Below are 19473 nucleotides of genomic sequence, written 5' to 3' on the forward strand. Positions count from 1 at the left end.
GCTTGGATGACAACAGACCTCTCTATATCTCTTCCCCCTGCTTCCTTTTCTTTTTCCTTGGTCAGAGATGGTTGTGGGGCAGAGGGACCTCAGGGTGGAAATGGGAGGGAATGAGTGTACAGGTCGCTGGGCAGGCACGGGCTGAGCATTCCCTTGGGGGTGGGTAGCCATTGCTCTGCTTGGATTTTTCTAGCTTCTGCCAACCTTAGTCTCCACTCAGTCCCTAGGGGTGATTTATAAACCAGTAGCATATCTGTGGGAAAATGACACTTTTTGTGCTTTTTCTTTTTTCCTGTAAGTTAGAATTAGTTTAAAAATAGTCGCCTCTCTGCCATTGGGATGCTCTGTCACTCAGAGAAAGAGGGTAATTATGAAAGACTAGGGTGTAATGTGATTACAGCCGGCCCCATTGTGTCAGTGGAGGCAGCGCTGGGCTGCTGGGAGAAGGCAGGCCTGGCTGTCTCCATCAGCACTGGGCCTTTATTGGGCCAGTCAGATTTCTGAAAAGAACCCGAGGGCAGAAAACTCCCAGCAGACAGGACTCTGGCTGGCCAGGAGTTGATAGACAGACTAGGGGTGGGGTAAGATGATACACTGGGCCTAGCTGGGATGTTACCACCCACCAGGCCTGGCTGCTCAGTACCCCTAACAATGTGCACTTTAATGTGTCTACATGTGGGAATCTGTAGGAAGAGTCTTTGGTTCGGCATCTAATGGGCCCGCCTTCATTTGTTGGCACATGTCTAGAGCCCGGGATGTACCAGGCTTTGTGTCAGTGTGGATTACAGGTACTACAGTGATTCAGAGGGGAATCTGGCTGCTGCTCTTGTCCTCTGGCTCCATTTTGTACTATCTGGGAGAACTCTAATTGCCCTGACTTCCCAGAGCCCCCACTTCTTCATCTGAAAGAACGGGGTATTGAATAGCAATTAAGGGAATGATAAAGAGAGGGATCAGAATCTCTAGACCGGAAGTGCAAGTGAGGGGAAGGTCATCCAGGTTTGAATCCCTGCTTCAAAAAGCATAAATGGCAAGGCTGGACAGAAGCTATTAGTAGGGACACATTCCTTTTGGGCCACGGTGGCAGACAGAAAGTCTTGTCCGTTCATTTCAGCTTCAAAATTTTATGATGTATGATCTTGGGTTTTTTTGTGATTTTTTTTGGTAGATATCCTATTTAGGTGAGAATTTATCCAAATTTGTAGATTCTAGAGATTTCTTAATGCCTGTCAAGCAACTGACCATCCTATATTACACATGACCCCATTTGATCCTCACAGTGCTTGATAGAATATTCCAGTTTTATAGGTGACACTTATGCCTGGGGGGCACCTTGCATAGTTACCCATAGTGAGTTAGAGCCAACCAAAGTGCTGGGCCATAGCTCTGGTTCTTAATTCTGCTATGAAAAAGTAAGTAAATCTTAATTCAGTAATGCTGGTTCTTAATTCAGGTACAGTCTCCCTTCCCCAGCAGGTGCCCCCATCCTTTAGAAATAGGTAGAGCATAAATAATGGATTACTAATTAATCTTAACCATTTTGGTCAGAAGTTCTTTCAAGAGCCTGACCTTTCTCTATCATTAATGACTATTTTCCATCTGTGTTTCTTCAGCTTGGAGAACAGCATGTCACCATTTGCTGTTCAATTATTCTTCTTGAAGGCTCACATGACCTTTCATCTTTCTCTTCTCCCCATGTAACAAACTGCCAAGAAAGTTCTACTGCAAGAGAGATCGCCAGCCAGCGTGGAGCCCAAACTTACCATTTTCCTGCCTAAGATTTCTTTTAAAACAGATCGAGCAATTGGCTTAGAACATAAGAAGTGGCCTCTGCGCACATGCAATTTTTAGTCTAGTTGAGGTGAAAAGATACATATGAGCGTAAAGAGCAAGATTAGGTACTCGGTTTTAGTGTATTAAACTGAAGACCACTCATGTTAAGTTTAGTAAGCCGCCCACAGCAAGTAGCGATGAGTGTGGGAGGAGGCTTTCCCTATCCAGGTAGAAGGGTTGTGGGTAGGAGAGGTGAAGCAGGCGAGGCCAAATGGTAGCGTAAGCAGAAATGATTGGGGCCCCAAGACTGAACGCAAGGAAGTCTGGCCTCCAAAAGCATCAGTTTTGTCTTCATGAAGGCTTAAAACCCAGCGCCTATATACCTGTGTGAGCCTACAGAGAAGGGGCCGGCCACGCATTGGTGGTGTTTCCAGAGACTCTTACGCACGGAATAGAGGGCCTTGGGGGCCAAACTGGGACCATAACTTTTAATAATTATAAATATAACTAGAGGAACAAATAGCTTAGTCTTTAAGACCACAAAACTCTTTAGAAAAACAAATCTTAGAAGAAGTTACTTTAAAAAATGATACCTACTGTATCCAGAATACCACAGGAATTCATCTGCTCCAAAACTACCCAACGACAAGCTCACATATCAAGTTCACACTGTTTCCAATTATATGGCATAGCTATATTGGAGTTGATCTTTCTAGCAGGAACCAAATAATTATACTCACTTTGGCTACCCATTAATTTCTTCAGATGACTTGAACGTTAGTAGCGGCAACGTTATTAAAGTTTGGCTGCAGTGGTCTATGGGTGTTATTGACTTCCTTGTGTAAATTATGCCTTTCAGAGCATGAAATAGCACTATCCTGACCCAGAGAGTACAAGCAGGTGAAGTATGTCTTCTAGTGCATGAAATAACATAATCATTTTCTACTTGAAATTTGAAGAAGCTCTGAGAGTAGTGGTATTTAGAGCACAACTTGCTTAATTCAATTTAGCTACATGCTGGTTACATGCCAGGAGCTGGGCTAGGATCCATCTGAGATGCCAAGGGCCAGATAGAGAAGTGTCAGGCAGCTCCTTGTGTGTTTGGAATAAAGGTATTTGCATAGCAAGGATAAAGATCAGACCACGGCAAGTACCATGCCAGAGACAAGGACAGTTCTTCTGGGAGCTCAGCAGAAGGCAGCATCTCACTCACTATAGGATTACCTATAGAAAGGTCAATGGGAAAGGTAACCTTTGAACTTGGGCTTGAAGACTACTAAAGATTTTGAGAAGATAGGGCAATGAAAGATAGGTAAAAACAAGAGGCATGGAGAATGAAGAAAACGATACTCACGGTTCCTATGGTGGTGGGATACTGGGGACTCTGTTTTCAGAGGTGAAGGGTGCTAAAATGCCTGATCACCTTGACTGGTATCTCCAGAAGATTGCCTGGAGTTTTACTCAGTCATAAGAAGAATGAAATTGAGCTGTTTGTTGCTTGTATTGTTAATGAATAAAGAAAACTGCTTTGGCCTGATAGGGCAGAACTTAGGTATGCGGAGAAGACAGAACTGAATGCTGGGAGGAAGAAAGCCGAGTCAGGGAGAAGCCATGGATCCTCCGCATGAGATGGATGCCAGTTAGAATCTTTCCAGGTAAGCCACTGACACGTGGCAATATATAGATTAATAGAAATGGGTTAAATTAAGATGTAAGAATTAGCCAATAAGAAACTAGAGCTAGTGGGTCAAGCAGTGTTTTAATGAATAAATTTCTGTGTGGTTATTTCGGGGCTAAGCTAGCTGGGCGGCTGGGACAAACAAGCTGCTCTCTTCCTTGCAACAGGGCACTACTGGGAACATGGAGGGGAAAGGGAAAAGGGGGTGACAGGGATAAGAAAGAGTAAATATAATCAGGTTAGATGTATGTGTGGAACTTGAAATGTCGTAATGAAACACCTTTGTACGATTTGTATGTGCCAACAAAAATAAATTAAATTTAAAATAAGCAGTAAGCAAATGAATTCTCTCTGTGTCTGTGGGTCTGATGAGTCACTAGCATTTTTTTTTTCTTTCTGGAGCCTGACATGTTTAAGAAATCACGTGACATTTGTACTTACAATCAGCCTCAAAGATAAAGTCCAAATTGAACAAGGATTTTTTAAAATTGCAGTTATTCAATTTGTAAGGTTCAGATTAGGCTTCCTCATTATTTTAGGGAGTGGTTTTTCAAGGCATATAATTCCTTTAATTGCTTTTCTCCCACTCTTTTTCTGATAAAAAGCATTTTGGTCTCCATTAACGGACAGCACATCATCTTTGTTCCTAATTGTTAAAAGGGGGTGCCTGAGGAATTCAAATGCCATTTTTATTAACTGGTAAATCCAGGGTACATATTGTACAGTATTGGGCTTTTAAATGCGTTCGATCAGAACAAAGACAAGAACTGACCATTTAGCTATGAGGAACTGCTTTGCTGACAGATATGACGGATGCCATGGAGTGATTTCTGAGTGTGGCTGTCCAGGGGGTTCAGAGTTCATGGGTGATGGAATAGGGTACAAAAACTGCTCACTACAAGGATGTGAAATGCTTCAGGGAGATTCAGGCTTTTGCCTGAAATGCCTTGATGTCCAACTATCTTCACCCAGCATCCCCCTTCCTTCCCAGTCGTTGCTGTACTCCGCTATACCCACCTCCTTTCTAGAGTCCTGGAGATCTTCCATTGCCCATCTATGGCTCCTCTTCACCATTTTCCCCTTCATCCTGCCAAGAGGGAGCCCTGCCCAGCAGGAGCTCAGTGAAGAGTGTGGTAAGGTCCCTGTTCCTTCTTCAGGGAGGCCACCTAGAGCTAGCTGTGCCCCCAAGATGAAGGGTATAGCGCTTGCTTTTCTTTATGGGACTGTCCCTCTAATTTCCTGCTCCGTCGCCTTGCCCCTTTGTGGGCTTACAGACAGTAACAGTTTAGCTTCTGTGGGCCACAGACCTGTGTGCAGTACCCTCAGTGACGAGCTTGTCTCTGCATATCCATGCAAAGACTTGGCTTGCTAGGAAGGGCTTTTAAATCCAGATGTTTCTTCTTAGCTAGGCTCTGCTAAAAACTCATTTCCTTCATAAAAACTCATTTCCTTCATGTTTCCTCCCTTCCTCTGTTAGTCAAATGCCAAAGTCATACCAAACACAGTACTGGTGATAAATGAATGCCTTCTGAAAACCTATTTGGAAACAGGTAAGCCTTAAACCATAAATAACCATGACATTTTCATTGGAACAACAGCCTTCAACAAACCTAACAGTGGACATGGTTCAGCATGGCTTCCTATTGTAGCAGAGAGCAAGATTCATGGGCTGTAAAAGGTCTTCACATTTTCTCTCACTGATCTTTCTGCCTTTCCCCTTTGAAAACCATTAGAATGAGGAAGAGTAGGAGAACACCTGGCATTTGTAGTGCTTGTTAGAGTTTCCAAGCACGTCAGTCAACGTGCTTGGTCCTTCCACCAATTCTGTGAGAAAGGCAGTACGAGTGGGCTGCTCCTTATCAGAGAGGAAGGGAGGCTCATCCCAGTGAACAAGCCACAAAATTACTGCTGAAGAAATCCAGCTTTCTGAGGGCAGTCTCCACTATTTCCAGGAAATTCACTGTCTGAAAAGAAAAGGAGTCCCTGTTTTTTTATAAAGTTGTTTACCTCACAGGGAGACTAGAAAAATATAGTGACATTAAAGAAACCACAATCTTACTTGTTTATATGTCTCTGTAAGAAAGTGTTTCTAAAATATATATATATATATATGTATATATATATGAACATGATACACACACACACACACACACACACACACACACACATATATATATATATATACATACACACATAAGTCTGTATATATGTATATACATATACCTACTGGGATATCCTACCTGTTCTCACCAGTTTGTCTTCCTGTTTCTAAACTTTCTAACATGGACCTCTCTGCACTGATGGGGGTGGGAGATGCTCCTGAGTGTGGGTAACCTGGGCAGATCAGAGCACATTGTCCTGATAGCCATATACATATATACGTATATATGTTCATCTATCTATCCATCCATCCATACATCCATCCATACATATATACATATATTCACACACACACACACACACACACACACACACACACACACACATTTCCAACAACTTCAGACTTGGGTTTTTCCCTATTATGGCACTTAGGTGCTTAAATGAACAGCTGGCTGAGGTAGAGGCAGGAAGAAGGCTCATTAACATGGACTCTAAATCCCAGAACTGATAGTGTAGTGGTGCCTGCGCAGTGAGCAAGGCGTAAGTAGCTAGGCCCATGTACATCTGTCGGAGCAGAGAGCAACCTTGTCCTCTCTTCCCTCTCTAAGGAATTCACTCAACAATACTCCTGCTCCAGACTGGGGAGCTATGCCCTGTGAGGCTTATAGATTTCCCTAGTAACAGCTCAGAGCATGGGTCCTTCTTGAGTTTGCATGGGGAAAGCCATCCTTTTGGTCCTTGTTTCCCTTGTCAAGCAGGATTCCCGCTGGGAAATCATTAGAGTACTATTTCCTCTACTGAGCAAGGCATCCTCTTGATTCACTAAATGGAGAGCCCAGAGTAAGTGAGCTATTTCCCAATATGACGCTGACAATTTTCCATGCCTTATTTATCAGGTGTCATATTTGAAGATAATTATGAAATAGACAGTGATAGGTCCTTAGATTATTCTGGAATATTACACCTCCATTTGCCTATATCTAGAATATCCAAGAATATATCTGGAATAATCCAAACTTTTTATTTGCAAGATACATCTACAGTATTAAGTTAGCAATAAATATTTATTGCTTTTCTCTAAAATAATAAAATCACTGGACTTCTTCTAGAAGACCGACACCCTCAGAATAGTTGCTGGCTCTGCATTTGATTTAGGAAGGGAAAATCCCTCTCACCTTCCTGGAAAACCAATCAGACAGAATTGCTCAACTCAGAGCCTGTGCGTTCTGCCCTCCTGCAGAAGCCATGAAGAACTCTGCTCCGAGGGGCAGGGAGGGCTTTCTTTGTGGGATGCACGCTTAGTCTAGGCACATTTCAGGCTGTCCTCAAGGGTTTAGTATGTGCTCAATTAATTCTCACATCAACTGTGCAAACCATTTTACTGTCCTAATTTGACAGCTGGAGAAATGGGGGTACTGGGAGGTTAAGTGTTTAGTCTACAAAAATCACAAAGTCCTTACATGTGGGTGCCAAGATTTTGACACCTTACCCCAAAGTCTCTGAATCTCAAGTGATGTTCCAGTGGACTGGGAATCCATCCTTTAGGAAAAAAAAATAACTGTGACAATCACTTCCTTTTCTGAACTCCAGCGGAACTTTTTCCTATACTTATCATCACAGCTATCTGTGGTTGTTTGTTTTCTCTGAAGAAAAGCTCCCTAGAGGGCAGGGTTATAAATAAGGTATGTTTTATTCCAGCATCTGGCATAGAGCCTGAAAGTCAGATGTATAGTACCCCCCACCACCCGTCTTATATACAGTGCACATGATATATTTTCAGGCAGACTTACCTACTGGGGTATTCTTCCTGTTCTCACCAGTTTGTCTTTCCTGCTTCTAAACTTTCTAACATGCACCCCTCTGCACCGATGGGAGTTGGGGCTGCTCCTGAGTGTGGGTATCCTGGGAGGACCAGGACACATTGTCCTGATAGCCGTTGGCACTGCTGAATTTTAGAGTGAGCGTGTCCTACAGACCCTGATCCAGCCTCTCTCAATGACAGCTCCAGGATTACAGGTCTTCTGCCCTTCCTTTTGTTTTGATTGCTGCTGCCTGCCACATTGCGGCTTATTATTGACCTTGGTAACTGCCAGACTGTCCACATCTCGTAATTGTCTTTACCCATCAGATATCCATCTTCACTGAAAGGCTCCTTTCTCTGATTACACAACCCTGTCAGTCTTCTATGGATTTACTTGTTTCTTCTCAGAAGTTGAAGGAGTGAGCTCTGTCTTCTTTGTTCTTAGATTTGATGGAGGCTGTTGTCTATTGGGTGATTGTGATTGGTTCCCTCCAAGGGGCCACCTCAGGGAGGCTTTGGAGATGAGGAGGACGCTCTGCTTTGGAGACCCTGTGTCCGTGTCTTCTATCATGTATGTTCATTGGTTTCATGAGCTTGGACAGTCATGTAACTACTTTGAATCTTAGTTTCCATACCTGTGAATGAGGAATTTCTTCTACAGGGAGTCAAACACATATGAAAGTATTTTATTACATGAACTAAGGTATGGCATGTCATTGATTGGAAGGTGAGACCAGCTGTTACCAGATAAAAATAAAAGAGCATGTGTTCTCCATTGATCTGCACATCAGAGGTTCATTTGGGGACATCCAGCTGTGGAGTCATCTTTCCTCCTTCTCTCAGCACGAGCATTTGAGACTGTGCAAGGGGGACAAGTGAGTCATCACTGTCTGCTAAATTAATCACAGCATTGAGCAGAACTGAGATTACTTGGGTGATTTTAGGAGACAAATCTCTTGGTGGCACTTGGGGCATTGCTTCCTGACCCACAAGTAAAGGAACACTGTTTCATGCAGATGATTGACAACCCTCAGGGAACAGTCAACTTGTCTTCTAATCAGTGGGACTGGTTAGAGTGTAGATCAAGACCACAATCCCTTAGGAGTCCCAAGGATGCCTATATGATTCACTGGTTCTTGGGCTCTGTGACCTCTGAAAAAAAAAGCCATAAAGCACTGGGAGTTGAAGCTACTCACTGAGTTATAGCAATTACACATAGGGCCTTAGAGGGAAGCATCAGGGTTCAGTGCCATGAGTTTGCCCTGAGCTTGATGAGAGCTTGATCCTAGGTAGGACTGAGGGGGCGAATGTGCTTTGTTTTGAATGTGATCACTTAGAGTTCACACTTTGAAAACTTAATCCCCACATTAGCATGGAAGTAGGGCTTTGGAAGGTTTAGTATTAGACGGGGTCATGAGGGTTGGGTTCCCATGATGGCAGAGGTAGCATTTTAACACGAGGCAGAGAGATGGCACTAACATATTTCCTGAGACACCTGTCTGTTGAGGCAGTAAGAAGCTCACAGCAAATGCTGGCAGATGCCTGATCTCTGCTCTTGGACTTCCTAGCCACCATCACTGTTAGCCAAGTAAACGTTTATTCAATATAAACTTCTCATCTGGAATTTTTTTTATAGCAACAGAAAATAAGACAACAATGTAGTAAATCCAAGGTGAAGCCAGGATCCATTAACATTCAGGGAGTTGGATTAGAGCTAGAGGATCAGAACTAAAAGAAGAGGCAGCAAACCAAGAGAACCAGTGTAGGAACTCCAAAATCAAGGGGTTCAAGATATGTGCATGCCGAGCAAACACTGTAGGCCCTGGGAGTCAGATTTTGGCACTAATGGCATCAGTGTGCATATATTGTTAAAGTAAAAATGCTGATTAGAAAAACAATACCCTCTCTAATACCTGAGGTAGGTGGGAGAGCTGGTCCTGAGGCTGTAAGAGTGGGAGAGTTCTCCCCTGTCCCCCACCAGCAGCAACACTTTGGAGAACAGGCTATGCACCTCTCCTGGGCAGTGCAATAGAGACAGTCCTGTTGGCAGGTGTGTGGGTGAGCCAGCCCTGAAGCTGTGAGCCATGAGAGAGCTGTCCTCATTACTCATTTGCCATGTGGAGGCATAGGCAGGGGCGAGATGCCCCAGCAATGCCTGAAGCAGGTGAGAGAGCTGGCCCTGAGGTCAGAAGAGCTGGAGAGCTGACCCTGCCCCTTATCAGCTGCATCACTCAGGAGAGTGGCCCCTACCCCACGCCTGGGCAACATAGTGAACTGACCCTGAATGTACAGGTGGGAAAAACAAGCCTGAGCACATGGAAACAGGAGAATGGACCCCATTCCTTGCTCATTGCAGCAATGGATGAACTAGTCAGGACAATTCAGGAGAGTTCACCCTGGTGGTGAGGACAAGGGAGAACTTGCCAGCAGACCAACCCTGCAAATACCCCGGTCCAGAACCAGGGTTGTAAGTTTTGATCCATGCCAACATCCACCCCATCTGTGATCTACCGGAGCATGTGAAGGGACCTGACCTGAAGAGCCAATTCAGGGTCTTCATGGCACAGGCCAACAACAGGATAACCAAGAGGAGTTCCAGTGAGGGCTCAGCATTAATAGTGTAGCAGAAACCAGAAGCCTTGAACCAGACCAGTAACTCCTTGCAATAAGCACTTGCAAGATATGTGGATTCTCTTTTTTTCTTTTCTTTCTGTCCTTCTCTTCTTTTTTATTGGGGGTGAGAAGCTGCAAGGGCAGAGAGTGGATAGGAAGGGTTGGGGAAATGAATGGGATGGAGATGCATGATGTTACCGACATGAAGAATAAACAAAAATGAAAAACAATATATATTCATTGTAGGATAACAGCAGCATATGGAAAGGTTATATTTTTAGTACTCTGGCCAAGTCAAAGTCATTGATTTTGGTGTATTTCTTTGTATTTTTTTACTGTGTTTATTTCCATAATTGAAATTGTGCCCTTTTGGCAATTGATAGTTTAAACATCAAGTTCTTTGGACTTGCTATCTTTAGGGAAGCACTGCCCAGTGACTCTAGGCTTAGGCAGGCCTGGGTTTACATCAGCAGCTAAGCTGAGCCAAGATCTTAGCAGATCAGACAGAATGTAGGCCTGCTCAGGCAGAGAAGAGAGCTGTGCAGATCTCTAAAAGAGAATGATCCTTCCATTTTCCCTCTTTGGTAGCACATGTACATCTGTGTAAAACTTTGGCATGTATCTGTAGAATTACATTTCTCCTCATTGAGATAGATAAATATGTATGGAATTATGTCAAACCCGTAGCTGTGCTATATAACCCAAAATACACACACACACACACACTACACACATATATACATACACACATATACATATACAATTGAACTAATGCACCAGGTGTGCTAGAGAAAGCCCTGTAGAAGATAAGTCCCATGTTTGGGACTCTGTCCTTTCTGACCAACCTGAGCAGCAGTATCCTCAGGCAGGTGGACCTCAGGGTGTACAGAAGAGATATTCAGTAGCAATGGAAATAATTGCAGTTTGAGGCCAGTGGGAGTGAAGGAAGAAAGTCCTTGGGCTCACACTCTCAACCCTGGGCCATTGATCTTCACAGAGAAGGGATGATTTGAAGGGAGTTAGCAAGAGATGTGGCCATGTCTCAGTGAGACATGAACTGCCTATGAGGATGCAAGGTATACTCAGAAAGAGTCTCAAGTACTTAGAGACCAAGGAAAAATGCCATCTCAAAGACCCCTGGAGGATGAGTCAAACCCAAGAGCTCTAGAAGGATGCATCTATCTTCCAAACTCCCTGTGTCCAGAACAGGATGGATCCAGATTCCCTAGAAAAATTCTGAGAACATTTTCACCCTACGTGCTACAAATACACCTCAGGGCTCAGGCTCGTTTTGGGCTGATTAAAGCATTTTCTAGGGCCTGATTTTAAGAATACTCATCCCACTCGGGATGTTTCCCATAAAAGTGATAAACTAGCAAAAATCATAATACCAATCATGAGAATTCCCCCATTGAGTTATTGTTCAAGAGAGTCCAAGAGACTCCCCAACAATATGGACTATTGCTGTTGCCTTTACTGTCTCACAGAGCATGAAGGTAAGCCTCTGTTGCTGAAGAAGCAGTTTGCTCTGGGCATAGGACTCTAAGGGTCGGAGCTGGATTTGACCTGAAGGTCTCCTCTCTGAGGACTAGTTTTCAAAGTGCCAGAAGGTGCTGTTCAAGTTGCCAAGAGAGGGAAACAAGCAATAGTCTTACCCACCTAAGACACCTATGAACCACAATAACGGCCAGAAAGTCACAATAACCCTATAGCTGCAATAGTAGCTATATAGTAGCACTCATAGCTTGGTGATAACCAACAGCTGTCGAACTGGTCTTAAGGCCTGCTCAACAGGTGGGGAATCATGCCTGGTGCTGGAAACCCAGCCAATACCTGGAGTTCGTATGGCCTTGGATCTTAGAGGAGGGCCTACTAACACCAATATTTATTCTAAACCCACCAATAATTGTAGCTCTCACCCTTCCTCAAGGAAGATCATTGCAGAAAACCACAACTGGTCAAAACGCAGAGAACAAGTGATTAAGGGAAGCCCATCCACCAACAACAGTCTACCATCGACACCTGCTAACATAGAAGAGAGAAATCTCACAGGGCCTCAGCCCTAGACAAGAGCTCCAAACAACTAACGACTGCTGAGGGAGGGAGAAACGTCTTCCCGGAGAGGAGCTCCCTAATTGGTTATCTAACACCTAATAATCAGCCCAGAAACTATATACATACAAATAACACTAAACTGACTGAGAAGGCTGTGTTTATATATTTAGGCATATAATACATAAATACATATATGTAGCAAAAGCAAAGAACAAAGAACTCATGGACTTGAGAGGGAGCAAATGGGGCACATGGGAGGAGTTAGAGGGTGGAAAGACAAGGGGGAAATGTAGTTATATTTTAATTTAAAATAAAAATATTTGAAAAAAATAAGAAAAAAATACATGAAGTAAGGGATAAGATACTGCCATAACTATAAGGCTTGGGGATTGTATAGAGCGGATGTCCTCAAATTGTGCTGGCTGCCTGCCTAGTTGTGTGCAAATGATGCATTTTTGAATCCTCATCTCCAACATGAAAGTAAGCATAGCATTCATCCCATGTGGTTATTTGAAGCATTAATATATGATGGGAACTAAGCATTTAACAAAGGTCTTACCATAAAATATTCTCTCGTGAAATTGTTGGAGCCCATCCGACAAGGTCCTTTCAGGTGCTCTGTGGGACTCAAGGTGAATGAACTCTTGCTACCAGGCATGCTCAATCTAAACTTCTCGGGTCATTTAAGAGCATGGGAACAGAATTGCCAAAACCTGTGATGTTAGTTCCTGAAGAAGTGTTCTTGCAAACTATGGACATGTCCCCTAGTGACAACGATGCAGTCGGAGCAATGAGCTGTGTTTGCCTCCCTTCTCCCCAAGCAGTGCCTACTGCCTCTGCACTTGGATTTGTAAAGTCAAGCATTAACCAGCATTGCATCAGGGTAGACTTGTGCTTATAAACAGAGAGCTCCACTGTTAAATGTTCCAAGGCAATGTGGAGGGCAAGTGGGTGTCATAATGCAGGCAGCCCTAACTTCTGTGGCCTGGCATCCACAGGGGAAGGTCAGGACCATTGTCTTAGATGACCTCAGTCCCTGCCCCTGTAAGGCAGAGGTTATTTAATCATAGATTAGCACAGTGCTACTGGGTCCTACGTCAGTGAGGAACAGGGCCTTTGACTCCCCAAAGGGAGCTCCTTGGGAGCTTGCTGTGATCAGTGAGACAGACACAGCCTCCTGAAAGGTACAGCCATCTCATTTTTCTAATATAATTACCTTGAGGGACAGGGAACTTGGAGCTATAAATTCATGAATTGTCTGCAGAGGTTTGTTTCCTGCTATGCAGGGATGAACCGAAGGAAGAAAAACATCTCCACAGATAAAATCAGCAACCCACGGTCTAATTTGCTTGTGAGATGCTCGCTGGGCAATTTGATGCTGGGATGTGGTGTTGGCTCACTGAATCATCAACCAGGGCTCCTCCTGTAGGTACTTGGCTAGTTTGGACAATGGTGCTGTAGCTGCTTTCTGAGCTGGCCTCTGTACTTTTGTGACTCATGGATGGATTAACAGATAGAAAAGAGCAGCTCTGTTGCTATTCAGTGCAACCCCAGGAGAAGCTGCATATTTTCTGTGGGCTGAACTTGAAAGCTAAAGCATTAACCTGGCTTTTCTTCCCATCTCCCTAGTCAGACACAAATCATAGCCTTTTGGTTTTATGTGAGAACATACTGATCTAAGAAAGTATTGCCTCATCACAGATAATTTAGAAAAAGGATGTTCAAACGCCTTTAGTCTATTGGTTGTAAAAATGCACTATCTTTGAAATATACTAACACATCTGTACTGATATGTAAATATTATACATGTGTATATACATGTATATTTTAATTGAAACCAAAATTTCATACAGAAAGTCTTAACTAAATGTCACAATTCAATTTCAGTCTATTTATTCTGTTCTTCTTTTCAAAACACAAATTGTAACCCACTGAATTGACTTTATGTTTCTTGGATATATCACACAATCTTAAATCTTATTTTAAGAGGAGTGTTGTCCAATAAACATACAGTACAAACCACTGAATGTGAGCTATACATGCAACTTTCAGTTGTCTAGGAGCAACACTAAGTGAATAAAAATGAGCAGGTACAATTCATTTTAATAATATATTTTACATTGCTAAAATGCTTTCTCTAGTTAGAATATCTTTTAGTATAGAGTACACATAAAATGACCAGTATGATATTTTTCTTCTGTTGTTATCCAAAGTCTTTGAAACCTGGTGTATATCTTACTGTACTTAGAGCAAGGACTTGTCATACCTTAAGAGCCCAAAAGTCCTGCAGAGTTTGTGGCTGTGTTGTGAAGTAGGGTGGCTTTAGCGACACTTCTAGAAGAAGAGCCAAGCATTTATTGTGCTCTTTACAGTGGGGTGAAATATTGGCAACATGTTTTTTCTCTTCTTTTATGTTATTGAAACAGCATTTCCCAGGCACCTCTGCCCTAGCACCAAGAAATGCATTACAGTAGAATAGACTTTGGATTGGAGTCTATATTTACTAGTAGATGCCCCATCTGTGTGTGTCTTTTTGGAGAACAGTGTGAGGAAGGGTAAGAAGAAGGACAGTCTTCCTTTACAAGTAAACCTCAAGATGGAGATGGGAGCAAAACCTTTCAGACAGCAACTGTGTCCTAATAGAAAATCATTAAGTTGGCATCTAAGGTTTTAAAAATTATAGTGTGTATATGTTTGTGTGTGTGTGTTTGTGTGTGTGTGCTCTTTCCACAGCATGTTTATGGATGTCAGAGAGTAAGATGCAGAAGTAAGTTCTCTCCTTTAACTATGTAGATCCCAGGGATCAAAGTCAGGCCTTCAGTCTTGGTGTCAGGCGCCTTTAGTCAATGACCCATCTCCCTGGCTCCCTGAAGGATTTTTGAGACTATCTTTTCCTCACTGCCAGGAGCTTAATTTGGCCAGGGTTGTCTCTCTTTTATTAGCCTTTCTTTGACCTCTTTCTGTATTGTGGAGTAGCTCATATATCCCTGCATGGCCATGCTGGCCAGCATCCCCTATTCTCTGTTCAAGTACTGGAGACATGGCTAGGAGAATTGATGGAACTAGCGTGGCTGTGTTTCAAATGCTGCTAGGATTATCATTGTTGAGATGATGACAGGACTAGCAGCTGATATTTACACCAGTCTTTAAAATTAAAACTTGCTTACAAATACATCATCTGGTTTAATTTTCTGAGCAGCCATGGAAGTTGACATTGTTACTGTCGTCTTCATTTTATATTGAGGAAACTAAGGTTCCAGGTGGTTAAGTAAATTGCTCAAGATTGTACATTTGCTTTAGTTAGCAAGTAGTTTTTGAACACTTATCAGGTACAACATCTCATGGTGGTCATATAACTGGAGATAAATCTAACGTTGCTATGTAAAGTTTAATTCAAATACAGGTCTCTTCTGTCAGAATTTCAAGCCGTTTCATTTGATGCATTTCATGTACATGGAAATGCTCACTCCCTTCTTAGTTTACTCTTGACTCTTATATCATTCATCATTAGTTATGTAGGCAACTAATTGGATAGCCAAAGACAGAATGCTTGCTTTCCATATTTACCCACCAACTTACTTTAAAGTCATTTTAGTACCTGAAAATGAACAACTCTTCTCTAGATTTTGAGTGATCGCTATTTATACTGGTAGACATAAAAAAGAAAACTGAACCTGGCCTTTGTAAGTCCCAACCTTCAGTTTTCAAAGCTGAGTCCTCACTTTATTTTTCAGAATGATCTACACCTTCTGTAGCACAGTTCTTGACTGAAGCTAAGTAAACAAACAAACAAACAAACAAACAAAAACAAGAAGTGCCTAAAGGTGGTTCTTCAGCTCCCATAAATTTAAGAATCTATTAAGTCAGCAGAGTTCAGTAGATTTCTTTATAGAATATTTCAGAGTCCCTAATACACAAACATGATTTGTGAATCAGCAAGATCCATAAAGATATAAATGCACATTTAGAATAGAGATGTAGATGAAGATACAGATTCTACATATAGGTAGAGAAATGGGAGGTGACCATTACATCGCGGTTAAGCGAGCAGTTTCAATATTTGGATGCCATGAACCCTGACCACAACACTTGCTGGTTGGGTTACTTCTCTTGTATCAGGTTTTTCTTCTGTGAAATGGATATACAGATGGGGTTGTATGGTGCACACAGACTTCAAATCATGGAATTAGAGAGCAGTGTGTGGGATTACCTTAGGAGGTGAAGAAACTCTTAGTCAAGGAGTTGAGAGTAACACAGTCTCATGGGCCTATGTTTACTCCTCTGCAGAATATAACCACCCTTCTCCTGGGCGGATTGGTACTTTTCCTTTGTGTCTGAAGAACGATGTGTTTCTCATCCCCCAAATCCTTCAAATATTTTCCCTGCTTTCTTTTCATTGTCTTTGGATAAAGTTTATTTGTATCTATCATATAGTGAAGAGGACTCACTGAAACACTGTTAGTTAGAGAAAAATGAATACCAGAATAAAGGTTTCCTTCATAACTTGTCACAAAAAATACTGTTTTTTCAAGAGAAGAGAAAATTTCGCTTTAATTCTACTTAGCATTTTGAAGTCTCTCTGGGGTCCAATTTGAGAACCCTTATTTTGCAGGTATGTATCTGAACTGAGGGAGGTGTTCGACCTCATCATCTAGCTTTTTCTCATCAGAGTGCCTATTTCAAGAGTGAAGCTCCCACAAGGCCTGCATGCCGTATATGCATTTGCATGACATTTAGCATGGGCATTCTCCAAACAGCTTTTCATTTAGAGGCTGTAGCGAATGGACCTTTAGGGAGAAGTAAGACGACTGGGAGAAACATCAGAATTTGAAGTTCTTCCTTGGATGCTTTTTGCACAGATTTGTTATTTTAAAAGATATTTAGGCTTGCATTGCAACTATGTGGTTCTGAGCAATAACAGACATTTTCTTCTTTGGTTAGCAAGACTTATTAATTGCCTAGCCTGTGCAGAGAGCAATGCAATTGGTGTTAATGATCATGTAAAACAGATTTGAGAACAGAATCTGCTCTACATGAGCTTACATTCCAAGTTGCTACTGTGGACAGCGCAATCTTTTTACTCCCTTCCCTTCTCTTGCTACTGGGGAGGGATGAACTAGAACTGTCCCAGTAGTATAGGTTCTAGGAAGGTCCAGAGTAAGAGTCATCTCATTGGAGTGGTTATCTGTCTTGGTCAGGTTTCTGTTGCTGCAATAAAACACCATCACCAGAAGCAACTTGGGGGAAAAGGAGTTTATTTGGCCCTCCTACATTAATCATTAATGAAGAAAATGCCCTAAAGGCTTGCCTACAGCTAATCTTATGGAGACATTTTCTCAATTAAGATTTCTTCTTTCCAGATACAGCTAGGTTTGTGTCAACTTGACAAAAACAACCAGCACAGCATCTTTCCCTCCACAGGGCCAAGAAAACCCCGTCTGGTTGCAATTTCTCTTGTAGTGGGGCAAGATCCCAGGTAAAAGAGGAGGACCCAGTGCTTCTGGCAGAGTCCCACAGAGCAGTGGTGGTTCTGGTGGTGATTTTCCGTTTCCTAAAATCCAAGACACAAAGCTGGGGAACACAAATGCTTGCCTCTGCTCCAGCTTATCACTCCATAGGAAAGTCATTAAGAGATCAACTACTCTAAGCTCTCCCAGGGGAGTCCACTGTCCTCTTGCTCTTTCTGCAGGCTGTGGATGGAGATAACAGTCTATGTGTTTTCATCCAGACTTGGAATATCATTGCTACAATAGGCAAGACCCAAGAAGGAATCATGGGTAAAGAGATGGAGAATCTTCTAGGAAGAGATGGAGAGGTTGCTGACAGGGGCTCTTAAAGCAAGAGCTGCGGGTCATAGGTAGAAGGCCACACACAGGGAATGCTACTTCAGGGGCTGACCTCACAGGAGTCACTTAACTTGACAGCACTGTTAACACTTGTGATGCACCTGACCTTATGGTAAAGATCTCTGAATACTGATCTGGTGAAAGCTGGTGGACAAGATGGCCCAGAGATAGAGGACCATGGATCCTGTCTTCTGGGCATTATAGGAGAAGGGGCTGGAATACTTTTAATTTGTAAGAAGTAGGGACTGGGAAAGCACATGGAAAAACAGAACAGAACAGAACAAAACCAACAGTCCTAGAAAAAGAAAGCAAAAATTTACCTAGCTAGCAAACTTCATTCATAAAGAAAGGAAGCGCCTGGCATTTCAGGTCATCTAAAACATCTGAGTTACATTTTTCTTCCTTTCTTTTCTGTAGCTTTCTCTTTATCCCTCCATTTTTTATTTCCTGTTGTCTTTTCCACTCTCCTTCCATCCTTTCCTTCTCGGCTTCTTTCTCTTTTCCTTTTATCCCAAGTTTTTCATTTCTCTTCCATCTTTTTAGGTGTCACATCTCCTGTGTTTGCTGCCATCACTTTTTAAAATGATATATTATATAATAGAGTTATATTATGGGCCTCACTCATGTCCTCTGTTCCTTACCTGATTGTGGCATCATGGGAGCCAAGGCTGCTAGGGTCATTCTCATCTTTCCTTGTGCTCATTCACACATAATTTTGGGGCCATTCAATGCACACACTATTTCTCATTAGGAGTGGCCAGATGATCAAGATAGGGGCAGTAATATGAAAGAGCATGTGAGAATGTAAGCTGTACATACATGGGGCTCACCAGCTGAGATTTAGATCCACTTTGCTATATTGCTGTCCTTCTTCCTGCTGTTGACTGGACGTGAGCATGGGGTCTGGAGCTATAGGAGCCGTCTTGGACTCCCAGAGGACTTGCAAGTGGAAATTACACACCAACAAGACTGGAGTGGAGACAGCAAGAGCCTGAGCTCACAAGAATGCTGTGTCCACAATGCCAACCCTGGCCTGGATGTGTCTAGACTCCGTCACATGAGAAATAAGCAAATTTTAATATTGTATAGGCCATTGCTATTTCCAATTTCTGTAGATGAATTCAGTGCCAAGTGATCCACTAACCTCATAAAAAAATACTTCACAGACTTCATTATTCCCTCTTTGTCATTTATTCTGTCATTTTTTCTCTCAAGGAGAATGTGGAACTTTGGGGGCTGCCTGAGTGCCGTCACGTGCGATTATACATCAGAAGCAATGAGGCATTTCTGACTCTTTTCCATGTCCAACATCCCCTCACCCCCAGGTTCAATGCGGAACTTTGGGGGTCTGTAGAGTAGCTGAGAGCCCCAACCTGAGTCTCCAACAGACACTGTGTATGGAGAAGCAAAGGCAATCTGTCTGGGCTGTCAGCTACTGTCCAGGAGTCTAGGCAAGGCAACAATTTACGAGATGCCTTTGACACTGAGTGTAAGGGAAGGCTTCATCAAACAGATTTTGCTGGCTGTGTTGTATGTACATTCACAAAGTAATTTACAGTTCCCTTGGAAACACAGAAGAGTGTGGGTCTAAATTTAGAGTGTTCATT

This window comes from Arvicola amphibius, chromosome 12 (assembly GCF_903992535.2).
Source record: "Arvicola amphibius chromosome 12, mArvAmp1.2, whole genome shotgun sequence".
In the NCBI taxonomy this organism is placed as follows: domain Eukaryota; kingdom Metazoa; phylum Chordata; class Mammalia; order Rodentia; family Cricetidae; genus Arvicola; species Arvicola amphibius.